The sequence below is a fragment of the Cyprinus carpio genome, chromosome A8, assembly GCF_018340385.1.
Source record: "Cyprinus carpio isolate SPL01 chromosome A8, ASM1834038v1, whole genome shotgun sequence".
Taxonomy (NCBI): domain Eukaryota; kingdom Metazoa; phylum Chordata; class Actinopteri; order Cypriniformes; family Cyprinidae; genus Cyprinus; species Cyprinus carpio.
Window position 1 is genome coordinate 25,301,998 of NC_056579.1, and position 8,861 is coordinate 25,310,858.

At 34.5% G+C, this 8,861-nt stretch overlaps 1 long non-coding RNA gene across 1 annotated transcript; it reads right to left on the reverse strand.

The window, feature by feature from the left end:
- Positions 1–3,628: 3,628 nt before the first annotated feature.
- On the reverse strand, positions 3,629–4,675 carry LOC122145973. Its single transcript, XR_006160702.1, has 3 exons — positions 4,559–4,675; positions 4,388–4,481; positions 3,629–3,762 (listed from the first exon to the last, which is right to left on the reverse strand). It is a non-coding gene; the product is annotated as an uncharacterized LOC122145973 (long non-coding RNA).
- Positions 4,676–8,861: the final 4,186 nt, after the last annotated feature.

Here is an 8,861-nt window from a genome sequence, read left to right on the forward strand (position 1 = left end):
AATCCTAAATGGCTAAATGATTAAATGCCCAATCCTAAATACCAAATTCCCAATCCTAAATCCCCAAATGCCCAATCCTAAATCCTAAATGGCTAAATGACCAAATGCCCAACCCTAAATAGAAAATGCCACAATCCTAAATACAAAATGCCCTGTCCTAAATACCAAATGCCCAATCCTAAATACCAGATTAATTTTTGACTTGGACTTTAAGTTTCAAATTTAAATTTTTAGTTTTGGTTTAAGACTTTTAGTTTTAGACTTTTAGTTTATAATCTGACCAAATAATTCCTCCATACCCCTGACATGTCCGGACATGTCATCGTCATTTTTTATGAAGGCTTTTCATAGGCACAATTCAATTCAGTTCAATTCACATTTATTTGTATAGCTTTTCACAAAACAAATTGTTGCAAAGCAGTTTCACAGAAAAACATCATGTTTAGAAACTTTAATATTCATATTTACATTATATTCATTAATACACTATCATCGCCTAAACCTACCTTCACAGTAAACATTCTATGTTTTTTTTATATAAAAAATATTTTATATATATTTTCAGAAACATCTATTAGTATAATTTATAATTTAAAAAGCTGTATATATATATATATATATTTTTTTTACTGTACACCTTCCATCATACAAAAAAATTCTGCATGTGCTTACATTTTTAATTAAATATCATTTTTTAGCGATCTGAATTACAATGACTCAAGAAATTTCATCATAAAGCACATTTACCTTGTTATATCAGTGTAATACCCTTGCCATTATACAAATTTGTGTTCTGATAAATCATATAAACAAGCACACACATACATAACAATCCATATATATAATGATTGGCTTAATTAATCTTTCTAATCTAAAAAAAAAGGCTTGTGTGTGTTTTGAGTTCTGGCACACTATGGCTGCCATCGCACCATCCAGGTGGATGCTGCACACTGGTGGTGGAAGAGTGCTTAGAAAAGCGCTATATAAATGTAAGTAATGTACAAATTTAATAATAAATGTATTATTATTATAAACAGTACAAGCTAAAAGAGACTTATCCCCATTTTAAAGAATATGACAGCATGTTATTAAAGCAAATATTCAACATTTAAGTTTATTGAACTTATAAAACACATCATAGTAACAAACATGTTACTAAAGCAAAGCAAATAATTTATCATACATTTTGATCATGTATTCAACATTTTATGTTTATTGAACTTATAAAGCACAAAAAACACAAACATGTACAATCATGTCAAAACATCTCCAGTGCACCAGTGATTCTGAGGCCAATGACGTTAATACCCTTGAGTAAAATGTTTACAAAATAAGTTGGAAAATTAAATCCTGCTTTGAGCTCTTCTCAGTAACAAGAGTGAAATGTCAGTTTGTGGCAGTCATGCTGACACACACACACACACACACACACAAACAAATACACACAAATCTGAGTATACTCAATTTTAAGTACGAGCAAAACCATATACTGTATGTTGTTTTTACTTTTTGTTAACACATTTATTTTTTATTTTAATCCACCCTGTAGATAGTATGTGTTCTGTGAAAGAACAAATAAACATTTCATTTCAAATTTTCAGTAAAATAATTACACCAACCATTTTAAACATGTTTAAAAGGTTAAACACATTGTGTGTCACTAAAGCAAGGCACACTGTCTATTGTCTTTAATTTTCTTTAAAATAGCCTGATGACCAGCATTGTTTCTTTAGATTATTAATGCACCCAAGTGCTTTTGTCACATGAGTAGAAGACTCTTTGGGTACGCTTGTGACAAACACATCATTTTTACTTCAGAAAACATTTTTAAATGTATGACTGAACTTTTCTCATTTGACAGACCTATGTTTCAAATTGTTTACCTGACCTTTAACACTTGGTGGAAATGTTCTTACCTACTGTACAACACAAAACATACACTTTGACTATTTTGTATCATGTCATTTTTAAATGATTTGCTAAAAGATTAAACCCACCAGAATCTGTGATTTTCACCATGAAAGAGATGTACAAGCTAAGGATGTTTCAACTATTATCATCATTTCCTTTTGATCCTGATGAACTGGTAATGAATTTTCTATGCTAAAACATTTGTGAGTATTTTTTGCTTTCCAACAGATTTTCTTCCAAGGATATGCCACATCTTAGAATCACAATATTTTGTACATGACTCAAATGTAATATCTCTTACACCACTAGATTTAGTTATATTATCAAGATTTCGGATGGCCGTTCACAATTTGTTTGTTGGACTGTGTATGTCTTAGGTGAAGACATCTCTTTGTGAGCTGTCATCTTAATATGTATAAATGAAAATTAAGAAATTAAGTAACAGTTTTTCTCTTTGAGAAATTTATTTTAGTGCAACTTTGTGTCTGTCCACAAAATGCGATCACATGAAGCATTAACACAAAAATTAAGTCTAGCTGTTTTACCCTTAAAACTATTACAACCGAAACAAATCAATCTATTGCACTGAAAGCCGCACATTCTTTAAAAAGTTTGAGCATTTTAAAGTTTCTACGCTCTTGTAAAGAGTATAGATACATATCATCCATAAACTTTCATGCATTCAAGAGACCAAATCACTAAGAAAGAGAGTCAAGCAAGATAAGAAATGTTTATAATGCATATTGAATTCAGAAAATCTGTTTAATAAACAATTGAAAGTTTTTTTAAATGCAGATTTGTAGATTATATTTGTATTACTCAACTAGATTTAGTCATCTTTTTCAGATAGCAGATGACACAATTCACATTTCGTTTGTTTGGCTGTATTTATTTTAAGACTCCTCAACAAGTTCATGCTAATCCTTGCATGGGATAGAGAGCATGACGAGCACATACCTATTCATTTGAGAAAATTATTAAACATTTGACTTATTTAGACAAACCTCCATTTCAAATTATTTCCCCTGAGGTGTTTACCCACAGAATCTTTTTGAACACAACGACATTAAACATTAAAGAATGTTAGCAGTTACTATCGCCATCTTCTTTGACTCAAATAAAGCAACATCTGTACATAAGCATCTACAGTAGGTGGCCAACCAAAATGCCTATTACCACGGCGTGTACCGCCGCCACAGGGCCATGGCATTAACTGCAAGTCAGTCGTTTGTTAAAGTCGTTCACGGAACTACCTCCAGGTGGCGCAAAGGGACTGTTTGCAAACTGACTGTAATTACAAAATTTGTTGTATTGAATGTTGAAATAATAAAATAAAAAAAAACAACATAATAGTCAAGTCACCTTTATTTATATAGCGCTTTTAACATTACAGACTGTAACAAAGCAACTGAACAGCATTAAATAGGAAAATAGTGTCAATAAAGCAAAAAGCCAGTTCATCATTGAATTCAATGTCATCATCCAGCTCAGTTCAGTTTAAATAGTATCTGTGCAATCAAGTCAACGAAATCACTGGAAACTAAGTGTCCCCAACTAAGCAAGCCAGAGGCGACAGCGGCAAGGAACCAAAACTCCATTGGTGACAGAATGGAGAAAAAACCTTGGGAGAAACCAGGTTCAGTCGGAGGGCCAGTTCTCCTCTGACCAGACGAAACCAGCAGTTCAATTCCAGGCTGCAGCAAAGTCACATTGTGCAGAGGACTCATCTGGTTCCTGTGGTCTTGTCCTGATGGCCGTCTAGGAGACAAGGTCTTGACTGTGGATCTGTATCTGGGGCTCATCTAGCTGTCCTGGTCTCCGCTGACATTCAGGACTGTAGAGGTCCTTCTGCTGTATGTGTTGGGAGGAGAAACATAGTAACACCCTGAGCTAAGACAATGTCTAATTAGTCTAGACACCATTTGGGAAGCAACAGGCGAGTTTAAAAACTCAGGACACCAACAAATTTTGCATTTGTCAGTGCTTTTTGCCTTTTTGCTGTTAGGTTTTTAGCGCTCTTTGAGTGTGCTCTGGCTTACCTCAACCATCATAAAGAGATAAGCCATCTAAGTCTTGTCACTCTTTTCTTCTTTCTTTCTTTTACTTAAGTTTATTTTCTTTTCCGTTGAGAGTTTCGTGTTCTGAAACTAAGTTGCGGCAAAGCTGTGTCTCCGAGTTAAAACTCGTTGGTGCCCACCGCCAAAACTTCAACCAGCCCACAACTCCACGTCATTCTTCAGACAACGCCCAACGATTGGCTCCCCAAGACGTCAATTCGAATGACTACTGAACCTCCAGCCAATCAACAAGCTTGGGAAACCCCTTTCCGGAGGGAACCCCAACCGATTTAATCCAATTTTTCTTTACATTTATGCAATATAACGATTTCTGAACGCAACACAATATTACATGACAACCTGTCTCTCCTCCCCACTTGTGATGGGATCATCAGGTGAAGATGGTTTTAGTGACATACCTGAGAAGCCCATTTTAACCAGCAGCATATTGACAACTTCCTTCATGTGCTGCATGTTATAGATGTCTGGGATCAGAAGGATGCATCTGTAATACTAAAAAAAAAATATTAAAACAAAGTTGTCAAATCATTCAATTACACGTGCCGGTGAAATTTAACCAGACCATTTACCTTCAGATCCTTCAGCGGGATTTCTAGAAGTTTCTGTAGAGCGTGAGACCAAATGGACACAGCGACCCCATTGGATTCAATGGAGACAAGTGAAGTCAATTAGAAGCACGCACTTCCTGGGGGTCGAGTGTAATTTTCTGTATAGAGTTGGGCTTGATGGAGTAGGTGTGATGTGAGCAACCTGTCTGACAATAGTAAGTCTTCTAATAGCTGTGCCAGCACTTCCTGGGGGTCGAGAGAAATCTGAATCACCCACTGAATCTTGCAGAGACGTCGAGCGTGAACAGGAGCAAATTTTGGTAAGTATTCTGATTAATTATTTTTTTTATTTTGCATATTCACAATCCCCCCGATTGCCTCATAGACAATAAAAGATTGCCTGCGAGCTTCCCCTCCTGTCCATACGGTAATTTCTCTACTGTGCGACAGAGAGTCGCAGGTTATGACGCAATCGTTAGCCTATTTTTACAAAAACTGCTTCTACGGGGCCATAACTTAAGATACAAGGTAATGGAGCCTTTTATACATTTTTGTGTGTCTTTAGAAATAATTAATGGACAAATGGAGTCTTTAAACGCCTCAGATGTAAAGTTATTCGCTGTCAAAGTGACGCCAAAATGAATGGGAGTCAATGGAATGCTAACAGCAGGTGGGGGTCCGCTAATCAATGGCGGCGCCCGGGGAAGCTTTAATAAAATATGAAACCCTGCCCCCCTGGATAGAGCGTTTGGACACGGAAGCGGTGACACGTGACGTCAGTCTTAACAAGCGAATATCGTGGCGACATTTCCATGCCCCGAAACGTGCCGCTGAACAAAACGAACTGTGATTGGTTGTTTGACATGTCGGTCAAACGGCCTCTTGGGTGGGCCTTTGCCAATGAAAGCTTCCATGAATTCCAGACCTTCATCCAGACTACCAGCACCCCTATTCACGCAGAACAAGATGGCAAAAAGCGTGTCTTGTTTGTTTTCTCTTTTTCACAAAAACACACAGTGAGTGTACACAAAAATAAGGGTAGACCATTTATAGTTCAGAATGAAGTATTAGTCTTATCTGTATGAGCAAAAATTAAAGCGTACTTCAAGTTGCTTTAACTGAAGAACAAAATGCAAGTGATCATGTTGGGGCATCTATGCATTAAGCATTAATGTGACTATAGTGTCAAAATATGTGCTAGAACTAGGCCTAGCTAGCCTATAACACTCAAAAATAAGCCACCTTTTTCTATTGTTTTATTTTTATGGCATAATGCACACATCCTTAAATGTAATCTAAACATTCCAAGTCAATAGCTTACTTTTTACAGGATTTCTAGGTGTTTTTCATGTCGCATTAATCTTGATTTCTCACAACTTATTTTGTTTAAGTTTATTTATTTATTTATTTATGGTGTGAGACTGTAAATTGCGACTTGAATAGTCTCATGAACGTGCAACCAACGGCCAAGATCAGGATTTTTCGTTCAAAAACTTTCATTAGCCTGTAGAATGAAATAAAAGCTCCTTAATTATAATATTACAACATAAGAAAATTGTGCTAATTTAATGGTTTTCATAATGACTGTTTAATAACCATAAAATGCAAAGAGCATATTTTTTTTTATGCGTAGGCTGTAGTCGACATGATCCCACGTTTTGAAATTAACTCTCACTGTAAATTTGAGGATGTTCTAATATTTTATTACTTGGCTCTGTGGAATAACGTTTTGAAATTAACTCTCACTGTAAATTTGAGGATGTTCTAATATTTTAGTAACAGCAGTCGGCGCTGTACTCTTGCTTGAACTATTTTTTTCTTGGTGGAAGCTTTGCGTTTGTTTAGATAATAAAATATTAAAACTTGTTTCAAAATGGTGTACAATTGTTTAATTATGTCATCCTGGTATTGCGGACTCACTCTTGTTTCATACAAACGCAGCTGCTGCCATTTTGCTATGATTGTTTTGTACGCTGTAATGGATTGTAATGGATTATAAGAGAACTAACAAACTAATGGATTATAGAGAACTAACTAACTTCACGTCGGGGTCCTGATCACCCTGTCAGGGTTTATTCTGCGAGAACAACTGGCTGGATGTACATTATCCCTTAGATAATACGCTAATATTAGTCTGTTTCTCTCTTATTTCTCACCGTAGCCACCAGATCCAGTCTGTATCCAGATCAGATGGTCACTGCAGTCACCCGGATCCAGTAAGTATCCAGATCAGATGGTGGATCAGCACCTAGTGTAAATCAACATGTTATCTTATTAGTTATGTGGTCCGAAGTTTCCCGCTGTTGCAGAGTATAATTTAGAGAGTGGTTTCTATAACAAGAATCTGATACATTTTACTAAGAATTGATTGATTATGTATATATATATATATATATATATTATATATATAATATATATATATATATATATATATATATATATATATATAAACCTATAAACTATTCAATAGTTATTCAAAAAGACAAACACAATGAGTGATTAGGACATGATAGTCAAATGTGTCTGTTACATACATGATATTGAGTTATGTATAGGAATTATTTTACTCATAAGTCTTTTAACATCATTTTGGTGCATATATATGTGTAAAGGCAATCTCTGCGCTGTTCTGGGAACGTGAGGACGTATGTTATGAGAACAAATTAGTAAATTGTGGAAACATATTCTTAATTTATGGCGCAGTATATATATATCCCTCATGTCATGTGTGGAGTTTCTGTATATAGCCCTGTTAGCAGAATTTAGTCAGCTAAATTTAATCTGCTGTCCCTGGGGAGGAAAATAAAAAACAAGATGACAAAAGCATCAGTGTAATACCATGTACAGTAAAATCCCCCCAAAATTTAACAGATAAAAAAAATATAATCCCCCACATAGAAACTACAATCCAAATTTCTTCAAAATATCCCCTATAAATACTACAAAGTATCATCCTACAGACAATTATATAAAAAAAATGTACAACTCACCAAAGTCTTTAACGATATTTTCAAATGTAGCTTTAATTGTGCGAAGGTGGAACAGAAAACTGTCTTATATTGATTGGTAAATTATTTCAGTTATTAACATCCCTTACAGAGAAAGCTGAACAACCAAAATCAGTAACTCTAAAATTCACTCTGCAATCACCTCTTGACGAAGCTCTAGTTTATCTTATATTTTCAGTACAAGAGAAAACAAACTCCTTTAAGGGTGAAGGTGCAAGATTGTTGACAATTTTGTACATTAAACAACAATTATAAAACACAATAAAATTGTCAAAAGTAAAAAATGTTACTTAATAATAATCAAATAATGATGATACCTGTAAGGTTTCTTGTCAAATACTTTTAGAGCACATTTATACAAAGTATATAAAGGTCTAAGAGTAGATTTTGCTTGCGTGAACTAATACAATAAGAGCAATGAGAAAAGATCAAAGAATTCAAAAAGACTCTTGAAGCTTCTATTGAAAGTTGATCCCGTGTAAGTTTAAAATTTCTAAGTTGAGGTGTCACTGCACAGACTATTTTTCGAACATGCTTTTCAAATGTTAGATGAGAATCTAAAATAACTCCAAGATACTTAAAATCTTGTACAATTTGTAATTTTTCACCATTAACTAATATATCTGGTTGGACCTCCTTTTTAATTTTAAAATACATACATGCACTTTCACGAACATTTAATGTTAAGCAGCACTGAGTAAACCAATCAAAAAATTTTGTCATTGCGATAGATAATTTTTGTGCCACCTTTTCTTTTGTTTTGTCATGTACATAAATCACAGTGTCATCTGTGTACATTTGAATATGTGCAGTACATCAGGACAAACATCTGGAAAATCATTCAAATACAAATTAAAGTGTAATGGCCCTAGGGTTGACCCCTGAGGAACCCCTGTCAGACAATCTCTTAAAGAAGATAAGCATGTATTAATCCGGGTACACTGTTTCCTTGATGTAAGATAAGACTCAATCCATTTTATTGTATCTTCTGAAAAATTAAAATGTGATCATTTAGATAATAAAATGTTGTGATTTAGTGTATAAAATGCCTTTTGTAGATCAAGGAACACAACACCCACACCCACTGATTTTGACCGAATTTGCTCAATAAAATAACATACAGCAGTTTCTGTCAAATGCTGTTTACGAAACCCAAATTGCATAGGACACAATAAATTATTTTGTGTATCTACGAACTAGTGGGGTAACTAACCCCACTTTCCAACAACTTGGGAATGTAGATTGTCTAATTGATAAATTCACAAAATGAGAGATTGGTGCTAAAAAAAAAAAAAAAAAACACTATTATTATTATT